This window comes from Cupressus sempervirens, chromosome 6 (genome assembly GCF_028749045.1).
Source record: "Cupressus sempervirens isolate cs-2001-9-10 chromosome 6, ASM2874904v1, whole genome shotgun sequence".
Lineage (NCBI taxonomy): Eukaryota > Viridiplantae > Streptophyta > Pinopsida > Cupressales > Cupressaceae > Cupressus > Cupressus sempervirens.
Window position 1 is genome coordinate 99,286,661 of NC_143123.1, and position 25,368 is coordinate 99,312,028.

Here is a 25,368-nt window from a genome sequence, read left to right on the forward strand (position 1 = left end):
AGCCTCCGTTGCAACAATGGTATCCATGATCAGCCTTATAATAGCTTTATCTTCAGGTAATTGTCCTGTCATGGAGTAAATGCCTATGTTACTTTTGTATCTATTTTCTACTTGGTGGAACATGTTCCCTAATTGAACCAAGACGCTCTCCATGAGCTTGTTGTCCACAAAATTAAACATTCTATGAATCCTTATCCTTTTACTCTATCCATGATAAGGATTTTATTGCTTTGCACATATAAGGGTAAAGGTGGTTTTTATCTCTTCGGGAGTTACAAATAGTTCACCAAGTGGAAAAGAAATGATCAAGAAATCTCTCAACCAAGTTTTTTAGAGACAAATCAAGCATTTTCCGTTTTAATCATTCTGATCGCTACTAGCTACCTGGCATTTGCAGCATGACACCCAATGAAACTAACATCAAAGCTCCAATGTCACCAACATGCCACACTAAATGGTTGTGGTTATTTGTGGACAAAAGAGGAATGGAATGATTACGATAGATTTCCCAAATCCATCCTTAAAGATTGGAAATCGTCCAGTGAGAAACTAATTCTGCAATAATATGATTGTTAAGCAATATTTTTTTATTTGGTTGGTTAAGTCTAATAAAATGTGGAGAAGCAGTGATTACTTAGACTTATTTTCCAAGTCATTCTTGCGCGAGATAAGGATTGCAGCTCTTGGAAGATTCGAATTTTAAGTTGAATAGTTTAAAGTTTAAACTATAAAGATAGAATTTTAATATAGAGTAATTTTTTGTATAGTTGTTAGTTTGATAGTTGTGGAGGCTCCCTTGTAACCTTTTGAAGGCATGCTAAGCAATTTCCAAGGTTTAAATTATTTGGGTACTTGTATTCTTTTCCATAGTTTGAAGTCTAATGGTTCATTTAATTAATTCAATATTTTAAAAAATTAGGTAATTAGTTAGTGCAATCGGAATTTTAATACTAAACACTTTTGGGTGACAATGCAATTTGAATTTATATTAAATTCCAAATATTGGTGACAACAATACAATGATACGCCTAATAAAAAAAAGAGAAAATATGATATTGAGGTGAATTGTTGATTTGAAAGAGGTAGAATTCTACCAACTTTATTGTGATGTTTTTCTAAACCCTGTGTCATCTTGTTTTATATGCATGTATTTCTTTGCATTTGATGTCATTTTAATGGGCATGTGCTCTTGTCGATGTACTTTCATTAGTAACTTAGGTACCAATTAGGATTGTTGCATAAGAGTCTAAGACAACAATGCTAATAATATTAATAGTGAACAATGGAAACGTTGATGTATGGAGGTGGCTCCCTGATAGTTTTCTCAAAATAAGAATCATATTTGGGTAGAGCTCTATGGCCAAATTATCAAATTATAATGCGGTGCATTTATTCTCTATTCTTCTAGAAATCGAATTTTGATTCATTTTCATGATTTATCATTAAATATTTGTTTGGAATACATACATTTACAATGGCTATGTTAAAGGATGGATAGCAATGCACTAATGTACCTAGGTGTCCCCTAATTTCTTTTTGTTCATTCTAGTGATTTGAACTTTTTTTTCGTTAAAACAAACTAGGGGATGGAGTGAGGAATTTTCCTACCCATTCCCACATCCCTGAAAATTTCACTATGGGGGACAAGATCATATTTAGCAGTGGATGCATCCTTAAAGAGCGTAGATTCCAAACAAAGGAAGGATGAAGCATCGTCATCTTACGCCTTGGAATGCTATATGCATTCATAGATGTGAGGGATTTATTCCAAATACGAAAAAGAGAGGCCCAAGTGCACAACAATTACCATTACCTTCCATCTCAAAGCACTTGAGCGCAATAGTATCACTTGGTTTCTTCCATGAGCATGTGAGAGTTTTTTTTGAATCAATTCTGGACATAGAGTTTTCAACTTTTGAAGGAGAGTTTTTTTGAAAGTTTTATAAGCATGCTTTCTAATAGTCTTCATAGGGTTTCCATTGTATCTAGGAGTAGATCCCATCCTTGATCGGAAAGATACTTCAGGCTGTTACGACGCTATTTTTTATATTCATATAGCATCAAAAGTTGAATATGTGTACATACTTACATTCGTTTTGAGAAGTCATGCAATTAAGGAAAAACACCTCATTACAAGTTTGTGTTCAAAAGCTATGGCTTCTAAAAGGGTAAAACTATCTATAATGGTGGCTTTGAAAGTGTTGCTGTATAAGAAAAAGACAACCCCTTATTACATGTTTTTATGCAAAAGTAATGGTGTAGGCCGCAATTATGTGAGGAATAGTTAAACAAGACTTTTGTTAGCTAATGTAATAAAACATTGTTCCGAAGGGGTGTGAGTTGTGTCATCAATTGGTGACAATTGGAGACTTAACCAATCATCTTGAGTCTATTTGTGTGGAGTTTGAAACAAGTGAATGGTTAATATTGGAAAGTTTATGCTATGAAAGATATATTATTCTGTCATTTATGTTGTAATGTGATTCCATGTTATTCCATGCTATTGTTGTATTTCATTTATCTTTGGTATTATGCGATCTTGTGCAATCTATCTCAACTTAAATGTACAAACACTTTCATATCTGGCACATAACGAATGGCTTCTAGACGAAGATGAAAACTATCAGTGCTAGTAGTTTTGCAATTTCTACATGGTTCTGAAACCAGCCCTATTAAAATGGTTGGGCTTACAACTGCCTTATGTTGTAAGTGGTGGTTCTGTCCAAATTGGAAAAACAAAAAGATTTCAAATGAATCGGCATCCTTGTTTTGTGTTTTTATATAGAAGGATTTATGCATGCATGGGAGGCTTCAAGTGCTTTATAAGAAGTTAGAACCTATTGGGATTAAAAATCAAATGGGACAAAGATAATTCAGTGTTTTTACTTCCCAAAAATACAAGGTTGAAGTAGTGATAGGCTTGAGAGTCATTGTGTATCCCATTTTACTTGTCCATTATGAGAAATTCATTCTAATAGAGAGCGACGACCTCTATCAATTGGGGTTTTTCTTCTCTTGCAGGGGTTTCCCAGCATCAAACCCTATGTCATGTTGCATTGGCATTTCAGTATTTCATTTCTTAAAGCAGTACCATATTACCATAGTCCACTGGGAGATTTGAACTCCAAGTAGCACAGTAGCTTCATTGTTTGGTTCCCTAGTTCCTAACCAACTTCAAGGGGGAAATTTCAGCTTAGCATTAGTTCACTATTTGTTAGTTCTTTACATAAGTCAAGTTACATTGTGTTTTGCCTCTTCGTGTCATTTGGGAAGCTAGGGTCTCATGTTCATGCCAAATTTCAAGATGTTTCTTTAATTTTCTCATGCCATATTTGATGTTCTTAATGATTGCCAATGAGTACACATTCTTTTTAAGTTGGTAGTGATTATTCGTTATTTACTTGGATAACCAAGGGTTTTATAACAAATGCTATTGTGAGTTGAAGTTAATTGGTTATGGACTTCATTCAATTCTCTAAGTCATGGGTCTGAATTATTATATGTGAATGGCTGAGTTCACCTTGACATCCATGATGTTGTTGATGGGAGTCACTCAAGCTGTGTGAGCCATGTATCTTGGTGGTAGTTTCTAGTTTGGATATAGTTCATCATCGAAATCTTGTTGAAGTTTGGTTGGACCTGGTTTTGGTCTCGTAAATGTGGTTGTCCTATAGGGGTAGACATAGACTCATGGCAATCAAGGTTGAATATTTTTAATATTCAATTTTTTCTCAAAACAATATGAACTTAAAATAAATGGCAACTTGTTTCAAGTCTATATCCAAGATTGTCGGCTTCTAGAACATAAAGGACAATGTAATGTTCTGTTCCCGTCTACATGTTGCTTAGTACCCAAACTTGGAAGTAAGTTTCAAAAACCACGAAATTGGTAGTACAGTGATGTTTAGGTTGACTGTAAGGTGTGAACGGGAAGACAATATAAGTTGGTCGTACAACTTGAGAATGATGTTCATACAGTATGAGATGTTGGTTGTACGGTGATGTGTTGACCGTACGGTGGGATCGGGGAGACTACTTGACCGTATGGTAGAGGGTGTATGGTGAGGAGAGAACAAGTTGTCGTATGACCTGAGAGGGATGTTCGTATGGTAGCCAAGACTGAGACATCAAGTGGAGATGTTGCTTAAGAGAATGGTGAGATTGGATTGTCGTGTAGTGAGACCACACGATAGATGTCATACAACTACTCAGGGTGTCAATTTGTCTATTCCTCCTATGCCAATGAACAAACGAAAATGTTGTAAATCGCTAGAGGTGTCGATAGAATTAATGAAGTTTCACTAAACAATATTTATAATTGCAAACAAAGATTGTGTGCGAATTTGCCAGATCTGAGTGAGTAATACAAAGACGGAATAGGGTGAGGGTTGAATCCCACTGAAATCGGAATAGCCAAGTAGGGAAGATCTTTCACTTTCGAAATGGAGAACAATAGAGAATCTCAACTGGAATTCGCAATATAAAGAAAACATAATCCAAATTGCATACCAACTACTACCTACATTTCGTGCTTAAATACCCTTTGGAGGAACTCCTAAGGATTTACAAAGATAGCCGATGACAACACTTATAGAAACAATTAAATAAAAATGGGTCTGAGATATATTAAATCAATCGGCCCATAAGCAATGCTTTGATTATTTATTTATTTTATGATGGGAACATTACAGTCCTCTCGTCCTAAAATTTGCTTGTCCTCAAACAAATGCATGTTAGCCGACTGGATGGTTCCGGCGGTGTTCCTGTAGCCGACGGTCCGGCGGTGTTTCTGTAGCCAATGGTCCGGCAGTGTTTTTGTAGCCAACGGACCGTCGGCTCTCCGTCGGCGTTCGACTTGCTGTGCTAGAATTAAATTCTCTTGCGCAATACGGATTCCATCTTTTCCCTTCGCCTTATTTCGATCCTTGTTAAGCTGATTTGGCATTAATCTTCATTCCTCCCACCTTCCAGATTCATAAGGCAACGGCGCCAAATGTTTAGCGTAAAGACAAAGATGATGAATGCATACAGACAATAGAACACGAACAGCAGTAGTATATTCACAATAGTAGATGAATGATCATTTACAATGATCCCAAACGGGATATAAATACTACTCCCGAACCTTCCCGAAGGAGTCTGTCGGCCACAATTATTCTATCCGTTACAAACTATTTACCGCCGGACCGTCGGCTACGGAATACCGAAACACCGCCGGACCGTTGGCTACAAAAACACTGCCGGACCATTGGCTACAGAAACACCGCCGGACCGTCGGCTACAGGAACACCGCCGGAACCATCCAGTCGGCTAACAATGCAATCCCTGATGTTGAAGATGTGTTCACCTTCCCAAGTCACGTCGTCCAACAATTTGTTTTTTCAGCATACCAAGTATTCCCTCAAGGTACGGTTCCGTAGAGTCTTCTCCCATACATCAATGATCTCGACCGGTTTTAACACAAGCTTCCCTTCTTCAAAGATCTGTGGTTACTGCAATGTTTTGTCCAATCACTTTCTTCAAGCAGGAGACCCAAAAGACGTTATGGATGCGGCTCCCTTTTGAAAGTTCCAGTTCATAGACAAATTCACCGATGCGGCAAGTTACACGATAAGGACCATAAAAACATGGCTTCAATTTTTCTTTCCTTTTTGCCTTCAATGATGATTTCCTGCATGACTGAAGCTTGAGATAGACCAAGTCTCCCACTTCAAAACTTCTCTTGATTTGTTGTCTTTTGATGTAGATCTTTCGTTGATTTTGTGCCCTTTGTAAGTTTCCCTTCAAGAATCTCAGGATGTCTTGCCCTTCCTGAAGCTAGTCCCTCACCTTAGGTGCGTGATTGTTACCCAAGACCATGTTGATAAAATGAAAGGGGTTCATACCCGTACAATGCTTTTAAGGGTGTCGTCCCAATAGATATGTGATAATTTGTTTTGTAATAGTATTCCCTCATATGCATCCATTTGACCCATGCCTGTTGTTGTGCTGAAACGTAGTTCTGGAGGTGGCCTTCTAGCCACTTGTTCCCAATCTCCGTCTGTCTGAGGGTGGTAGCTAGTACTTGACAACAATTGTGTTTTTTCTAACTGAAACAATTTTGTCCAGAAAATACTAAGAAACCGACCATCCCTATCACTAACAATGTTTTGGGGTAACCCGTGTAGACAAAAAACTTCTCTAAAAAATAAGTCGGCTACTCGTGTTGCCTAGAAATCTAAGGAGATGGCAAAGGAGTGTCCATGCTTCATCAATCTATCAACCATCACAAATATATAATCCTTTCCATTTACCTTAGGAAGTCCAGTGATGAAGTACATAGAGATACTTCCCCACTTTTGTTCTGGTATTGGCAAGGGTTGCAATAGCTGGACAGGTAAAGTGTGTTTGGATTTGTTTTGTTGGTAGAGTGCACATTCCCGCACATACTGCAAAACATCATCTTTAATTCCCTTCTACAAGAATCTCTCCCTGAGCTTTCTATAGGTTTTGAGAAACCCCAGGTGTCTGGCCAAGGGTGAGGCATGTATTTCCTTCAAGATTTTCTACTTCAGTTTGGATTTGGGCACTAAGTATATCCGCTCCTTATAGTAAATGATGTCATCCACCACCTTGTATTGGTTGTCCTAAGTGTCACCGTCCATTAGCTACATGCAGATGTGTTTTTGGAATATTCCACCAATAAGTGTGCTTTTCAATTAGTGGAAATTTGAGACAATAAGCAGATGGCGAGTTTTCTTGACAAAGCATCTGCAACCACATTGTTCTTTCCCTTCACATGTTCAATGTTGAAATCAAAAGCCTAAATCTTGCTTACCCATTTTTGTTGCCTCTCATTCAAATCCCGTTGCTCCAAAAAATATCTCAAACTATTATGATCTGTACGGACGACAAACTTGGCCCCCACCAGATATTGTCGAAACTTGGTCAGTGCATGCTTGATGGCCAACATTCTTTGTCATATATGGAATATTGGCACTCAGCTTGTGTGAGCTTTTGACTGTCATAGGCTATAGGGTGTCTATCTTGCATCAATACTGCGCATCTATAGGTTTTGAGAAACCCCGGGTGTCTAGCCAAGGGTGAGGCATGTATTTTCTTCAAGATTTTCTACTTCAGTTTGGATTCGGGCACTAAGTATATCCACTCCTTATAGTAAATGATGTCATCCACCACCTTGTATTGGTCGTCCTAAGTGTCGCTGTCCATTACCTACATGCAAATGTGTTTTTGGAATATTCCACCAATAAGTGTGCTTTCCAATTAATGGAAATCTGAGACAATAAGCAGATGGCGAGTTTTCTTGACAAAGCATCTGCAACCACATTGTTCTTTCCCTTCACATGTTCAATGTCGAAATCAAAAGCCTAAATCTTACTTACCCATTTTTGTTGCCTCTCATTCAAATCCCGTTGCTCTAGAAAATATCTCAAACTATTATGATTTGTACGGACGACAAACTTGGCCCCCACCAGATATTGTCGAAACTTGGTTAGTGCATGCATGATGGCCAACATCTCTTTGTCATATATGGAATATAGTCACTTAGCTTGTGTGAGCTTTCGGCTGTCATAGGCTATAGGGTGTCTATCTTGCATCAATACTATGCATCTATAGGTTTTGAAAAACCCCGAGTGTTTGGCCAAGGGTGAGGGATGTATTTCCTTCAAGATTTTCTACTTCAGTTTGGATTCGAGCACTAAGTATATCCGCTTCTTATAGTAAATGATGTCATCCACCACCTTGTATTGGTCGTCCTGAGTGTCGCCGTCCATTAGCTACATGCAGATGTGTTTTTGGAATATTCTACCAATAAGTGTGCTTTTGGAAATCTGAGACAATAAGCAGATGGCGAGTTTTCTTGACAAAGCATTTGCAACCACATTGTTCTTTCCCTTCACATGTTCAATGTCGAAATCAAAAGCCTGAATCTTACTTATCCATTTTTGTTACCTCTCATTCAAATCCCGTTGCTCCAGAAAATATCTCAAACTATTATGATCTGTATGGACAACAAACTTGGCCCCCACCAAATATTGTCGAAACTTGGTCAGTGCATGCATGATGGCCAACATCTCTTTGTCATATATGGAATATAGGCACTCAGCTTGTGTGAGCTTTCGACTGTCATAGGCTATAGGGTGTCTATCTTGCATCAATACTACACCAATGCCCTCTCCGGATGCGTCACACTCCAGAATGAATGGTTGAGTGAAGTCAAGTAAGGCGAAAACTGGGCAAGTGCTCATTGCTTCTTGTAACTTATCAAAGGTGTGTTGTGCTTTTTCATTCCACTAAAAGGAGCCTTTCTTAGTCAGATATGTTAATGGTGTTTTGAGGTGAGAGAATCCTTTTACAAACTTTCAATAATAACTGCACAATCCAAAGAACCCTCGTAGCTCAGAGAGCAATTTTGGTGGGGGCCAATCAAGGATAGCTTGAATCTTCTCCTGGTGGACCTACACTCCATATTTACTAACAATGTGCCCTAGGTATAATATTTTTGTCATTCTGAATTCACATTTGGATTGCTTGGCAAACAAGGAGTGAGCCTACATGATCCCTAGGGTTTCATCCAAATGTCTCAGGTGTTCTTCCCAAGTTTTTCTATAAATAAGGATATCATCAATGAATACCATCAAGTACTTATGTAATCGTTTGTTGAAGATGTGATTCATGTAAAATTAAAAACTAGTTGGTGTATTTGTTAATCCGAACGACATGACCAAGAACTCGTAATCTCAGTAGTGACAACAAAAATCCTTCTTCGCATCTTCTTTCCGCATGTGGATTTGATGGTATCCGGAACAGAGATCTATTTTAGAAAAATAAACCGCACCATGCAACTCATCCAAAAATTCATCGATCTTAGGAATAGGGTATCTATTTTTTATTATCTTCTTATTCAATGCACAGTAGTCCACACACATCCGCAACATCTCATCCTTCTTTTTTACCAATACTACCAATGATGCAAAAGGGCTAGAGCTAGGATGGATCCATCCTTTCTCAAGTAGCTCCTGAATAGTCTTCTTGATCTCATCTTTGAATTTTTTTGGGATGGCAGTATGGCATGGTGATAATTGGTTTGGTGCTAGCTTCCAACTCGATGGTATGCTCAAAACCACAATCGGGAGGTATGCCAGGAGGAATGTCTATAAAAACTTTACATGGGTACTCAAGATATTCTGAAGATCATCATCCCAGTGGGGTCTTTGTTGTCCTTTTATTGGTTTTGCCAAAACAAAACAATGTGCAACCCATGCAATATTATCATGCTGAACAATGGCCTCTATCTGTTGTGCCAAAACTTCCTTCGGTCCCTCGTTGGCCATTCAACAAATAATAACCTTCTTTCCATCAACAACAAAAGTGAAGTCCATCTGCTTGAAACTCTATGTGTATTCATCTAGTGACTCCATCCACTGTACGTCCAGAGTAAACTCCATATCATCTAGGTCCACTATAAAGAAATCCTCTGTCATAGTGTGATTAGCCATGGTGATACTCAGTTGGGGAACAAGGTGCGTGCAGGGTAAAATTGTTCCTTCGGTGACCTTGACCTAGAATCTTGTGTGCGTCTCTGTAGGTAGACCTCTTCTTTTCACCAAAGATGAGTTTATGAAGTTTAGGGTGGCTCCGCTATCGAGCATCACAACGACCCTCTGTCCTTGAAGGGTTCCTTGCACTCAAAACACCGTACATCTCGGGCTTCCAACCAAGGCGATGGTTCCTCCACGTTTTACCAATTTGGCGATCCTCTATGTACGGTTCAACTTAACTATTTTGGAGTCCTCCTGGGGGTGACTGCCCTCTGTGGATAGATTCTTCTAATCGTCCTCATCATTAGACATGACCTCAATGTAGTGTATTTTCCATTTACCGAGACATCTATGCCTGGGTTCCCACGACTCCTTACAATTGAAACATAATTTCTTCCTTCAGAGCTCCTATCTAGTAGCTTCGTTCAACAAAGGCTTCTTCAACAGAGCTTTGTTAACTTTGTCCCTTGGAAATACTGGCCGTTTGGAGTGGGAGTAACCTCGAGAGGACAATGTCGATGATGATGCCATGCTTCGTGCCTTTTTAATAGCCTTTGAAAGCATGGCAGGATTAAAACCTTTTACCCAACCCCTCAATGGTTCTATCAGTCCGTCCATGAAGAGCACTATCTATCTCCTTTCGAAAATGTTCGTAACCAAAATAGAGAGTTTCTAAAATTCCGTTATGTATTGGTCAACCGATCCAGTTTGCCTCAATTGTGCCAACTCTTTAAAATTAAGTTCCAGATCTTTACCATCAAACCGATCTATCAATCTTTCAGTGAATTCTACATAAGTATTTACTTAGTCATGCCCCAACATAATAGTGCCATGATGCCACCACTCATGTGCCACCCCTCCAAGTGAAGTGTGCAAATTTAATTGCTTCTTCTTCTGGCATTGGATTAAGCTGGAAGTAAGTATCGACCTTTATTACCCATGTCTGGGAAGATATGGATTTGGATCTGTCAAATGGTGACAAATTTACTTTACTCAACTTTATTCTGAGATCATCGTTAAAATATCCTTGGTTTTTGCCTCCTGAATATTGCATTCTCAATTCTGCATTATCTTTGTAGAATATATTCTCTTCCAAGTTTGCATTCTTCCAGTCTTCTTTCAACTATTCTTGAATTTCTTCAAAGGTTGGTTGCCTTCCTTCGTGTGGTACCTCTGTCTGTGGAGGGAAAGTCGGCATGGACGGTCGAAAGCGTGTCGGATGAGGATTCGCCTTTCCTAAAACCCAATTCGGTACTGTGACCATTTTGTTCCCCAGATATATTATTATCTGCTAGTTTGCAGAGAATTTCTTCCATAAGTCACTAAGTGTCATTGATATGTGCCTAATTCCTCAAAAGATCCCTCAATAGTGCCATGACTTTCGTAGGAGTGGGTTCTTGATTTGTCATTCTATCAACTGAGTGGGATCTCCTTCTTTTCTGGCTAGAAACTTTCATTCATTGTCCACGGGATGGCAAGATCTTTGGCTCTGATACCACTATAATGTTCCATTCCCGGATGCACATTGCTAATAATTCCCAAACCCAGAAGTAAGTTTTAGAAGCCATAAAATTGGTTGTACAATGATGTTTAGGTTGACCGTATGATGGGATTAGGAAGACAATATAAGTTGGTCGTACAACCTAAGAAGGATATTCGTACGGTATGAGATGTGTTGGTTGTATAGTGATGTGTTGACTGTACAGTAGAGGGTGTATGGTGAGGAGAGAACAAGGTTGTCGTACGACCTGAGAGGGATGTTGGTACAGTAGCCAAGACTGAGATGTTGGGTGGAGATGTTGCTTGAGAGAATGGTGAGACTGGATTGTCATGTAGTAAGCCCGTATGGTGGATACTGTATAACTTCTCAGGGTTTCAATTTGCCAATTCCTCCTATGCCTATGAACAAAGGAAAATGTTGTAAATCGCTAGAACAAGATGGATGCCAATAGAATTGATGAAGTTTCACCGAACAATATTTATAATTGCAAACAAAGATGGTACACGGTATTGCCAAATCCAAGCAAGTAATACAAAGATAGAATTGGGTGAGAGTTGAATCCCACTAAAATTGGAATAGCCAAGTAGGGAAGATCTTTCACTTCCAAAATGGCGAACAATAGAGAATCCCAACTAGAATTCACAGTATAAAGAAAACGTAATCCAAATTGCATACCAACTACTACCTACATGGCGTGCTTAAATACCCTTTGGAGGAATTCCTAAGGGTTTACAAAGATAGCCAATAATAACACCTACAGAAATAATTAAATAAAAATGGGTCTAAGATATATTAAATCAATCGGCCCATAAACAATACTTTGATTATTTATTTATTTTATGATGGGGACATTACAATTCAATTTTTTCTCAAAACAATATGAACTTAAAATAAATGGCACCTTGTTTCAAGTCTATATCTAAAATTTATGGCTTCTAGAACATAAAGGCCAATTTAAACACTAAAGGGGTGGTTTCCTAACTGCCAATTTGTATGAACAAGTAGTTGCCATCCATTTTGAATGTGCAAGAAGAAAAGCAACAAGGAAGTATATTGCCAGCGTAATGTGTAAATGTGAGGATATATCATGATTATCAACAAATAGAATATTTGGGTATTACACAGTACCCAAATATTATATTTATTTAATGATCATGGATTTATTTCTATCAATATTTTTCTTGGAAGTCAGGTTTGGACCCTGGAGCTCGGGTCTAGGTCTTGATTCATTCGCGTATGGATTTGAGCTAGGGTACGCTATGGGTTCAAGCAGGGTCCCTATTGGAGACTATGGATTTGCTTAGGTATGCGCAAGCGTGGACCCGGGCAGACCCACAATCCCCAACAGGGACCATGTCCGTACCCACTATAGACTCGGGAGGACCTTCGGCCTGTAGGGCCAAAATAGTGAATTTAAAAACATTTAATTATCAATTTTTTAATATTTTTGGTTTGCAACCCTAAAAGAAGCCTAATAAAAAACTTTTCATTCATCTAATCTCTCATTTGCTTTCTCATTTCGCTCTCTCATTTTGGTGTGGCCATTTTGGAACTTTGAAGAGAAGGTTGTAGAGATTATTTGTGAAGTCTCATATCCTTCCAATAATCAATGTTGAGTGTTCCAACTATGCATTTGATCCTTCCCTTTGCTTCTTTCATAGTTTGTTTTTTGTTTTTTTATTGTTCTAAAATTTTGTCAAGCTTTTGTATAAGTTTTAAAATTTTATGAAGCTTTTGTATAAGTGTTGAATTTTTTAATAGGTTTCTCAATAAATTTTGGTCTTCATTATGGGCAATTATGGATACTAACAAAGTTTGCTGCATTCCATCCTCGAATAGATAGTCGAACAAAGATCTTCAATCGAATGGTTATTCAAATTTTGTGTATGTATCACTCAAAATATCCCTGTACATGGGATGAGAGCCTTCCATATGTACAACATAGCTACAACAGGGCAATTCATAGTTCAACTAGCCATAGCCCATTTGAAGATTGTCTTGGATATCAACCTTTAGCACCAATAAATGTTTCTATACTAGTTAAGCAACCTGACTTTGTAGTAGATGTGGTTGTGGGACCCTTCTTTCCATAATCTTATGCTTGAGTGGTGGCATGATGGAAAGCTTGCTTATAGAACTACAATGTTTTCTTTTGTCAAGAACCTCTAATTTATCATGTACAAATTTAAAGGTGTTACCCACTTTGGGGAAAACCACCAAGTAATATGCAACTGAGCCAAAATCCTGAATGCGAAATATTTAGGGGGTGTAGATAGCAAGGATGTTCCACTCTTTTCTATAGTAGACAATTGTTTGATGATTTGGAGCACCCTCCGGTACACAAGGGCATTTTTGGATTGGCAATATAGGTGTTGAAGTTTTTTTTGGCAGGAGTCTTGGGATGAACACCTCCACATTATCAAGCAATTTCCTCATTTGCAACCTTTACACAATTGTTTCCTTGATACAAGTAGGAGTAGAGTGCAAGATTTCAAAACTTCCTTAAATATGGGGTAAGTGGCTAGATGGAAAGATTAGCATGACTGCCCTCCTAGAGGTTGTGAGTGCATTATAAGGAGGAACTTGTTGTTGGAAAGTGCAATTGGAGAAATTGTTATGTTGTCATTGATTTCAATCCTATTGGTAAGACAAAATGTCAAACCTACTGGAGAGACATTTACTAACAGTGTAGAATGCCTTTATCATTTGATTGATGAAGAGGATTTGGAAAGAAGACATGATGAGATGACTTAGTGAAAGGTTGAGTTGAGATGTGTTAAGTATCATGGAAATACAATGGGCACTTGATAAGTTAGTCCTTGACAAGATAATGTGTTGTTCAATCAATACATGAAGTAAAGAAGATAATTGGATGAAGCTTGGAGTTGGAACAAGTCATAAGGAACAACTCGAGTTGGAACAAGTCATAAGGATAACTTACGTAGAAGCCGAACAAAATAATTCAAGTCTAGTGTTAGTTACTGCTGACCAAATATATGAAGTGTCAGTAGCGACCGAGCATAGTATTGGTTAAGCAAGCATGTTGATGCCAAGTGAGACAGTATAGTGTGTGCTGACCTATACAGTGATGACTGAGTAGAAGAACACAATAATTACCGAGTGACAACAAAAGTGATAGTTTGAGAAAGATTGTATTTTGAGGTCGACACAGTTGGAATTTTGAATCAGTCAAAGCACGTGGAATATAAGGATTGATGATCTAGTGTATTTAATGCACAAGGAGAGTTTGTTATGCGATCAAAGACAAGGATTTGATCATAAGTTTCTAGAAAGAGGAGAACAAAAAGATAGAAGGATTTAATGAATCTAACCTAACCCTAAGATCAATGGTGATGTTTAAGCAACAAAAGATCAAAATTGCCTATTTAAGGAGGTGCAAGAGATGTTTTCTAAGGTTGGTTTGTTGTTGATTGGCGATCTTAAGGAGAACCTGTGAAGAATAGAACAACAGAGGAGAAGTGTGAAGAGTTTGGTGAAGAGTGATTGCTTGAGGAGGTGCCAAGCAGATCAGTGACGGAGATGTTAATGGAGGCCAGTTAGTGAACCAATAGATGAGCGAATGGAGATCTAAATTTGCAAAGTTGTACTTTATAGATCAAACTTGTTGTTACATTCTAACCATTGTATTAGTCAAAATCCTTTAATCAAGGTTGACTTAACAGTCATTTTGTAAATCCTTTAATCAAGGTGACAGTCTAATGGAATGATCCAAAGTCCTTTAGCAAGGCCACTTCTAATAGGGTGATTAAATCCTTTAACAGGGTCACATTTAACAGTGTGCTGTATAACTTTTAACAGGGTTGGCTCTTAACGAGCTCACTTCATAAGAGTGAAAAAATAGTAGCATGTTACTTGGTGGTTTTTCCCAAATTGGGTTTCCACGTTAAATCCTAGTGTCAGAGTGTAATCCTCATCTATGGATGTAATTGTTATGCATGCTATATTTTACAGTAGTTTATTTAGTGGCAGTTGGCACATATAGAGACAAAGAGTTAAAAATATTGTATGAAATGTTAAATTGTTGATGATATGCTATATAGACCGAATGGGTTTTTGAGATTGATTAATCTTTTTGAACTTATTAAAAGTTGAATTGGTACATCTGGACCTGAGGATAATTGAGTCACCCGCCCCTGCCCCCCCTTAGTTATTCTAAATCATTATAACACTTGCTTTGATTTGGTATGTAGAATGCATAACTCTTTGATGGATAAGGATTTTTTTGCGTGGTGTACTAATTTGAAGGAAAGTTCTCAATGGATTTTAGGATACATGGAGCTAGATAGAATGACAAATGGGAAGATGGATGTTCCTTAGTGGAAGTGATTTTGGAATAGCTTTGCTTGCCCCAAGTGCAACTCTTTCTTGTGACTACTTCTGCAAAATAGATGTCTTACATATGAGAACTTGTAAAAAAGAGGGTTTCACCACCTTTCCATTCTACGTACTAATAGTGTGGAGAATATCCCACATTTTTTTCAATGTGCTTTTACCGCCAAAATTCGGCTTTACTGATGGGGAGCATGGAAGCATGCTTGTGTTCATGCGAACTATTGCCTCTAACCAAGACTTCTTTTCTTTAGGTGGCCTAGAGTCAATCCTCCTCTTTATTATTCAGCAAGTGTGGTTGGAAAGAATCGCAGAATTTATCAAAGAAAGAAAATGTTGGTGCAACATATATTGCATAAAATTATTAATAATACTCCAAGAAAATTCGAATGGCGAAATGTGATCTCTTTGTGGATGTGGATCTTGGTGACATGGGTGTTACTCATTCTTTACATATTTGTAGCGGGGACATTAAAAATGTCAGTTATTGGAGGAAATGAAAAGCTAAGTGCCAACATGCTAAGAAGGTTCGACAGGATGATAAGTGGTCTCCACCCTAGGGTAATCTGAAGATTAATATTGATGGTACTTCTAGCAGAAATCTTGGGCTTTGGGGATTGGAGGCATTGGTAGGGATAACCTGGGTCATGCATTTTTCTTATTTTCCTGTTTATAAGGGGAAGAAAACTAATAATTATATGGAAGCTATTGCAATCCTTTTCGCAATGGGAAAAGTGTGTTCATTGGGTTGGTGCAAAATTGTCTGTGAATCAGATTCCCAAGTGGTTACAGATATGTTGAATAAGCATCAGCTAGATGATGTTGATCGCAATTTGGCAATGGTAGTCAAACAGATTCTTTTATTGAGAGATTCTTTGGAGACTCTCATTCTGCTATGTTTCACGAGAGTTGAATAAGGCAGCTGATTGCTTGACTAAATAGGCCTCTGAGTGCCTTGATGGATGTAGTTGATGATTGGGGCAGTTCATTAATGGAAAAAAAGAGAGTCATTGAAAAATATGCACATCTCCAATTGATTATGATTACGAACATCGTCAGATATTCATAAGGCCTCTGTTTCTCGAGGCACAAGGACATGGGAAAAGAGAGAACAAAGGGGGAGGAAATGGCGGGTTGATGGGGAACAAACCTATGGTTTATATCTTCTATTATAATCTCCAATCATAATAACTACAGCAATTCTTTTCATTATTGATTCTGTCAGTCAGAGAAAGTTCCCTGTTATCTTTTCAAAATACCCTTGAAACCATAAATTGCTTTTTTAGAGCCAAGAAAAATCATCTTAGAATAAAAATAAACTCGGAATATGTTAAATAATCATTGACATGTCATTACATTTGGCCAACCAGCTGGAAGTGTTTATTATGTTCACAAATGACTTTTTCATTTTTGTTAATCAGGCAATAGTTGTCCTATGAAGGAAAGAGGAGCAAACAGCATCCCATTTTCTGACCTGCAAATGACATGGAAGAGGCCAAAATGATTTGTCTCAAGGATCTTTCACCAGTGGCTACAAATACTGTGAACACAAAGTTCATCATGTTGGAGAAAGGGACACTAATGAGAGATGGAGGAGAAAGGACTTGTTTGACTTTGGTAGCTGATCAATCTGCTTCTGTTCACTTTCAACTTTGGGGCAATGAATGTGATGCTTTTCAACCTGGTGATATTATTCATCTGACCAATGGCATTTTCTCCGATCATAAAGCTAATCTAGTTTTAAGAGCTGGAAAGAAAGGGAGGGCACACAAAAATGGAGAGTTCATTATGACCTTTGTTGAGAAGCCCAATATCAGTGAGGTGCATTGGGTGCGTGATCCTTCTGATAACAAAAAGTTAATACCTGATCCTACCATCTCTGCAGTCACCAACTCCCTTGGGTTATACTCAAGCAATGATAGATAATTACGGATGATATGATTGGTTAGCGATGGCCCTATCTGGGTCTTCTTTTGGTAGGTTTTCTCTGGTTGTACTCTTCTTGGTGGGCTGGTTGTCCCCAGTCTTTGTATTGCTCTTCCTGATTCAATAAATTTTCACCCCCTTTTCAAAAAAATGGAATAAAAAGAATAAATTGTATTTTGGTATCTAGTTTTATGCTCTGATTTGGGAGTCTGGATATGTTGGAATTGATTTACACTCTGCAGTACTTGTTTCATGAATCTGATTTTTATGTCAGCTTGCAAGGAAAATAAAATATTTTTTCCAATGCTCATCGAATTTGGCTTTAAAATTGCAAGAATCAACAAGCTTTGAGTGCCAAGCGGACCTTTGCTAAGCTATTATTACTGATTCTATTTGTACCATTTTCTTTCTATAGTGTTTTTCAGTAATTAGAAAATTGCATACACCAATCATAGACAAGTAGTAGAGGGGAGAGGGGAATCTCTTCAAAATGGTGTTTTGTATAGGTTGACTCTGATTAGATGGTTCTGAAAATAATCCAGTCCTTTCTATGTCACAGTTCATAATATCGTAGCCAGTGGAAAATTGGCTTCCTAAGCTGTAGACAAAATGTTTTTATGCATGTTGTTCGCACAGAACCACATTGGTACATATATACGTGTATAGGAGAAAATGCAATCTTAAGTCTGGGATTTTTCCAAAAATCTCTAAACAAGGGATATTGAGACCAATTTCCTTATAACTTCTGTCAAAAGTTTCTCTATTTTTATCTTTTAAACTCAAAATGAGCAACAGTGATAAATCAGAGCTTAATATTTGCAAAGCAGACTCTGTCTATTATTTGCTAAGCATGCAACATAACGTTTTATTCAGAAAGTAGTTAGAAATGACTTACTTACAACCAGTCATTAGCTTTCTTAGTGTCAACTTTAACGTTTTATTCAGAAAGTAGTTAGAAATGACTTACTTACAACCAGTCATTAGCTTTCTTAGTGTCAACTTTATTTCATGGATAAATTATTTAAACTCAAAAATTTGAGAGAGTAACAGCTTTACTCCTTTATCAAGGCATTATGCACTAACCTATTCCAGATATATGCTTAGGAAATGCAAATCCCTGTTAAATAGAAACTTATTCTATTTGTACCTACCTAAATCTTAGTTACCAAGTTCAACCCTTTGGGGAACAAAATGAGACCTTTCAGGGCAATTGGATTTGTGCATTTTTGGTATTTTTGGGTGCAAATGTTTAACACTTGTTGGTAGTTGTCTTAAAATTTATTTTACAATTTTGGATGGCAATCCTCCCTGTACTGCTTCTATTTTAGATTCCTGCACTGTGAAAAATGAATGAGTTTTGCAATTTGTTTTGTGATCTGATCCAAGTCGACAGAGTTTTGGTCATTTAGGTCCTTAGGAGGCTGTAACCAGCTTTTCAGTCATCAACCTTAGGTAGGTTTTCTGTTTTTTTTACAAGGCTTACAGGTTTCAAGGAAAACTCTAGTTTCTCTGTTTTGATATACTAGGCTTTGAGCAAACTTTTGGTTTTTTTCTGGCAAAATTTGCAATTGCCAATTTTGATTACACACATACAATTGTTAAAGAGTAAATAAGTCACCTTTTCAAATAAGCAATATTGTTTTTGTAGGTAGTGAGTTTAAAATTTGATTACTTATTTCTATGATCAGTTTCTCTGCATAAACAATATTTTGTAATGTCCTTTATGGGGTATTGCTGATTTTTGCCTTAAAACATGAATATTTTCTCAAAATGACAATAGCTTTGTCAAAGATTAAGAATTTATGATAATATTCGGATCAATAAATTATAGCATATTTCTCAATATCAATTATATTGTGAATTCTTTGAAAACACTCGCAAATATACTGAATTAGCAGTTCTTTTAATCTCTAATTCATAAGTGACAATATCAAGGGTTTTCGTTCTTAAAACTTAGTCCACCTTGGAGGTATTTTGTCCTTCTTTATCAAGATTTGGGTTTTTGTCCAAACTCAATTTGCAGGACACTTCCTCAGATCCAAAACTAATGGCTTGATGTATTTGCTAAGTTATTGCTGATTGCTTAATTTCTCTTATATTGATATATCTTGATGGATTGATGGTTGATTGCTAGAATGATGATTGAATGATTTTTGTTCTTCTCAAGAAATGACCTTCCCTTTATGTCTAATCATTGGGGTTGTAATGTCCCCACTTCTATAATAAAAATTAATAATCAATATAAAAATAAAATAATAGCCTATTAAATAAATAATAATTTTTCTAATGAATAGTATAAATACATATCCAAAATAATTTATCATTGATCTATTATACAAAATAAAACATTATCATAATAATAATAATAAAAATAATAAATAAAATAGAATCCTAATTGATATTATAATAGATAATTACAATTTTAATAATATCAATATTTTTAACCATGATAGATTCTAAATATTGGTATGAAATATATATATGAAATGTATAACAATAATATAATTAAATTGAATTAATAAATGAACTAATAAAAATAATATAATAATATATTATTACCAAATATATGTCACTCATACAATATATTATTATGATGTGTAAATAATAAATATGTCAAATTAGTGAGAAGTTACTAATGATATAAAATAGATATTAACATAGATATTAGCAAATATCATACAACGCCGTAAAATGTGAAAGGCTCAAACACAGGAAACAAAACCATCAATAATCTAAAATTATTCATAATTTCATTAGCTGGGCAAAGGCATATATTCCCAAATTGATAATCGACGGAGGTTTGATCGCTTCTATACATGATAAGCACACCAATATCTACCTTACCTATATGTTCTTCTGTACCTATATGTTGTTCTGTAGGAAGGGACGATGATAATCTCTCATTCCTTACCGTTAGCACTGATAAAGACAAAATAACGTTATGATGGAAAACTGTAGAAGTTGAAGTGAGCATCGACGGTGAAGACATTGTTGGGAGATGCATGACTCATATTAGAAACCATACATTGTAATACTGTAATATAATAATGTTCTTCCACGATGAAAGATATACTCTTCCGTAGATATATTCATAAACCTGTGATCTATTTAGACATAAGGACTTATGATAATTTGATACTTTATAAAGCATCATCGTTATCCCTGCCACCGTTAAAGAATGCTTTAGCAAAATTAATGATACAGTTATTAAAACAAATGAAAAGTCACGGACACATAAAAGACACAACGTTATTAAGATATTAATAGATGATTCTTCGAATGAAGGAGAGGAAGATGGGATAAGAAGATTACCATCCGGGAATCTTTGATTAGAAACTCTGAGATTAATACCAGACGTACTAAGGAACTTCACAAGATACGATATAAGATTGGAATTTCTGTGCAGTAATATTGAAGGTTTATCATTGGAGTTGGTCCTACTAGGCATCCCCTAACTAAGCATATATATCAACACTTGACGTTCTTGCTATGAGGGAATAGTACAAATTATAAGGAACGATTAGATTATGATCTAATATGGCATAGTTGATCGCACAAGTATATAAAACAGGAGAGACAACACCGATGATTACCATTTAATTGAGTCTAATTTCGGAAACAACACCAACCCGTCCTTTACAATTTTGTATATTAAGTCATACATAGGAATTCCATTGGGAATCATATTGGAGGCATCATCATTTATTATTCCAAACAACATCAGAAGGTGATATCACCCATACTCTCCATTACATAGAAGATTTTATATGATGAACTAAAGCTACTTTCCTAATATTTCAAAGATGTTCTATTGGGGACATTTCAGGGAGAGTCATAATCCTTAACAATTTTCTCTGCCATTTGTAAGAGTACAAAGGTTCATCCTTAATCAGTGTCTTAAAACTCTTAATCTTATTTTAATTAAGTCTCTGTCATTATAGGAAATCTCTGCGCGTGATAAATTATTTAATTTAATTTTAACCAACTTCCTCTATGAATCTATAGCTCCAATTTGATGTCATCTTCACTGAAATCACACATCAGTTATATTTTTGAGGGGCTACGAGTATGGTCCAATAAAATGAGTATTTGGCAGAGACATAACATATTTTTATTCAAGGTGACAGTTTTTGGAGGAAAGTACCTATATATTTGACAAGATCAATCCTTCAGGGCACACATTGGTACAATGTTTGGATTAAAAACAGTGATATATATATATATATCAAAGAAGACTGCATTTTGAGGTGAACAAACAATTAATCAATGCCTTCGCAAGAATAAAAAAAGTGGACCATGAGACAAAAAAATTATTTTTCATATATGTGCAGTATTTTTCACTTGGTGGCTGTACACATGTTAATGATGGGTTTCCAAGAATTGCTATGTTCAAGGCCAACATCTTTTTTGAGATTATAGTATAATGCTTTCTGCTTTCAATAGCTTCTTTTTCTTTTCTCTACCCAAAGTGGTCTTCCTTTACCAAGAATTTTGCCTTTTAAATAGAAATGCCTGAAGAATAAATATGCACATTTTATGTTAAAGCTGAGCTTTTCATACGGTCATAAATTGTATCCAAGTTATAACGCCTTTCCTTAGTATTCTTCATAGAGAGGTCGTCTTAGCAAGACTTCTGCAAGTTCAATACAAATGTCATTGGAGGATACATGCACATGTTCTATTAATTCTTAGCTTTTGATTCTGTCAAGAATGCTGAGCACTTTTCCTTTCTTTTTCTGTAGCTCTCTTAATTTCTCTGATGTAGGCCCAACCACACATAAGTCGGTATGATGATCCCCCAAACATGATACTGCCTCAAACAGGTCCTTCAAAGATTTAAGCGTACCGCCAATTTCAATTTCAATTTATATAAGAAAATTGATTTGACATTTTGCCTCCCAATTCTTTGGACCATTCTTGTTCTGTTCATTATTATAGTTGTCATGTACAATACTTCCCCCTACTCTTTTCTAAAGTGGTAAACTTCCATGCTTCCAAATGATTTTTGTTTTGGATTTTAAAAACAATCATTTGTCTCATAATTGTCCTAATTAGTTGTACTTTCCAAATCAATTTGAGATATATCTGAGAACATTGGAATTACTTTTTCATTGAAATTCTGCTGCTGTAATAATCTGATTGCTTGTTTCTGAAATAACCCCGACAGGTTATTGCTTACTCCAGCACCAAAAATACTAAAACTTATAAGGTGTAGGGTTTAACTCACGCATGTGATTAGGACGTTTTGCAGCCAATTATTCTGAACACCATTTTCTAATCGACTACAATGTTGGCAATGGTTTGCTTCTGTACCTGAAATGCCCGAACAGTAGTTCTTGTAAAGTTCCTCCACTTGTTTTGGTACAATATATGCTCTTAGATTCTACACAAAATCCATTCTCCTTCCTGGAGTTACTGCCGCTCCCATAATTGCCATAGTATGAAGATGGCGTTTCTCCTGCTGATAAGTTTGGTGGAGACGAATCTACTTTTTGTCTGTAGACTTAAGCTAGCGGAGTCTTCATGCTGTCATGGTCTCCGCCCAAACCGCCGACCTCCAAGGTTCATAATTCGTAGCCTCAATACGAGATTGGAACTGGTCCAGACTGGATCGAATGGAGATCAGATTCGTTCTTGTTTGTTCAGAGGGAATCGCTCCAATATTAATTGCAACCTGTTTCAAACCCGTGTCCTTGTACTCTGCGATTATTTAGTGATCTCTCCAAACTCCACGCAATTGCCAGTGCTGTTTACGGATGCTGAAGGAAGTCGCTTGTATTGAAAGAGGTTTCTTCTGCCCGTTTCCTTCTCAATCCCAAATGTTGCAGGTGGACGGATTTGAATTTATTCTATCCGCTCCCTCTCTCTATTCCGCCTTCTATCATTTGATGCCGGCTGCAGGTGATATTTTGTTGCAAGGGTTCAAGGCGGACGCCTGTCTATCTTCGGCCCTGTATGAATTGCTCCGTGGTCTTGTTGTGACTCAATGAACCAACCCCATAGATATTCCGATGCTACCATTTATCGCTATGTATCCTATAACATGATCTTTGCCATTGCCTTTGGCCCAGACTTCGGCCTTAACAGCGTACGGAAATGCTAGCTGGGAAGCTGGCTTGGAACTCGTTCTTCTACTCCCGATCTGCTCACACTGCAACTTTCTATGAAGAAGTCGCCTTGCTCCTTTTTGCCAACTGATCTGTAAAATAATACTCCAATTTTGTAAATCGCTTAATCTTCAAATCTCAATTCTCAGAATGATTCTCCAAAATTCGGCCTTAGACCACCCGATTCTGCCCCTGATGAAATGACTGAATGTCACCTCCAATCTGCAATAATTCGGATGATATTTCACACCCTCAAAATTGCGAACCAATTGAGAGTTATCGTTCTCAATGGCCAACTGTGACAATTGTAGAAACCCTAGGTTCCACAATGCACCTGTGATTGAATCACAATCTGAAAACACAAAGAGAGATAATCAACTGCCTGATTCGAATGGAGCCCTGGGGTGCCTATTTATTCTTTTCCCTCCATCCTCTCCAGAGACTTCTAGAACTTTTTTGATCTTATCTCTTAAGTGACTTTATTAAATATTTTTCCAAGTCACTTTATTAAATACAAGGTTATCTTTTAATATTATTTATTTAATTAAAATAATTAATTAGTCGTCCTTGGACAACCATTAATTAAATTAATTAAATCGAACTGTCACCAAAAAATTGGGGACATGACAGTCCGCCCTTCCTGAAATTGCTTGTCCCCAAGCAATGGCTGAACCATGAACCAATCAGTCTTCCTGGGTCCCAAATGTAAATCTGTGTATCATCCCAATCCTCACCATACTCCCGTGGAGAAATCATCAATATCAACAACTGAGAAACTATACTCAATACCAAACAACTTGACAACTCTGATGAAATTATCCGAAGACCAACTGTAGATGATGATAGAAGAAACCTTTCTGTAGATCTCAACCCAACTAAAACATCAACCCTACCGGAATTCAAGCCCCTGTCAAAATGACACCTGCACCCAACTGCACTGTAGATATGACAACAGCCATAGGTACCTGAATCATTGCCATCAAATCCAATCTCTGAAAAACTGCTCCGGGTGTGTTGATGCTGCAGGCTGAGTAACTTGCTACTACCAATTTTATTTTCAAAAGATGGTGCCAATCTATCCCCTAATGGATGATAAGAAACTGGAGCCAATCTACATCTGCGTGAAATAAAATCTTCTATCTCTGTGTCAAAAGAAAAATGATGAGCGTACCCTACCATATAATGCCGGTAAGAACCTCCAAACTTTGCTGCTGGCTCATCATCACTGAACTGGGAATCAACAGATGGCTCCATTTTCTGACTCCGAGTGACTGTAGGCTGGCTAGGGTCCCGTGCATTCTGCTCAACAAACCCTTCCTCGAGATCCCTGTGAGGTAGCATAGTAGAAAGGACCCCTATAATCTTCTCAACCAATCTGCAAATAACACTAGTATCTCAGATGAGAACACCTTCTGTCACCTTACATGCATTATTCAGCAAATACTTCATGAACGGTTTAGTGCAGTAAAAATTATATGAGGAAACATTTACATACTCCCCTTTACACCACATCGGGTTACTCCCCTTTACACCACATCGGGTCCTCCTGTAAGGGTGGCGTGCTCAACTGTACCATACTATCAGCTATCTGAGAAGAATCAGTCTGGGAACTTGACTCTACCGGTATCCCGAACTCATTAGAACCAGCTACTACCAAATCTTGAATGTATGTGTCGGCCTTAACAATATGCTCCTTAGTAGTAACTGCGGAAGTGTACTTACCATCATCCACCTCAGTAGTCAAATGAACTGGGTCTGGGGCTGGTTTTGACCGCAAATGCTCCAACTCCACGGTCACCTCCTTCAACTGAAACTGCGACTTCTGTAGATCTCGCTGTGTGTCCTCTAACGCCTCAGTAGTTGCTATGAGCTCTTGGGAAAGCTCACTCACCTCCTCTTCACGATCCAAGAGTGCCTCATATGCTGTACTCCCCCACTCAAC

The 25,368-nt window shown here is 37.3% G+C and overlaps 1 long non-coding RNA gene across 6 annotated transcripts in view; it reads left to right on the forward strand.

Annotated features, from left to right (window-relative positions):
- LOC149551421 (uncharacterized) overlaps positions 1-25,368 on the forward strand; it is a 148,111-nt gene that overhangs the window by 117,231 nt on the left and 5,512 nt on the right. For 4 of the 6 annotated variants that reach the window (XR_016352741.1, XR_016352739.1, XR_016352737.1 and 1 more), the window contains one exon: positions 16,815-17,629. The exons of the other annotated variants lie outside the window; for them this stretch is intronic. This is a non-coding gene — a long non-coding RNA (uncharacterized LOC149551421). Of the gene's footprint in view, positions 1-16,814; positions 17,630-25,368 lie in introns of those variants that run through there. 6 annotated transcript variants of the gene reach the window in all.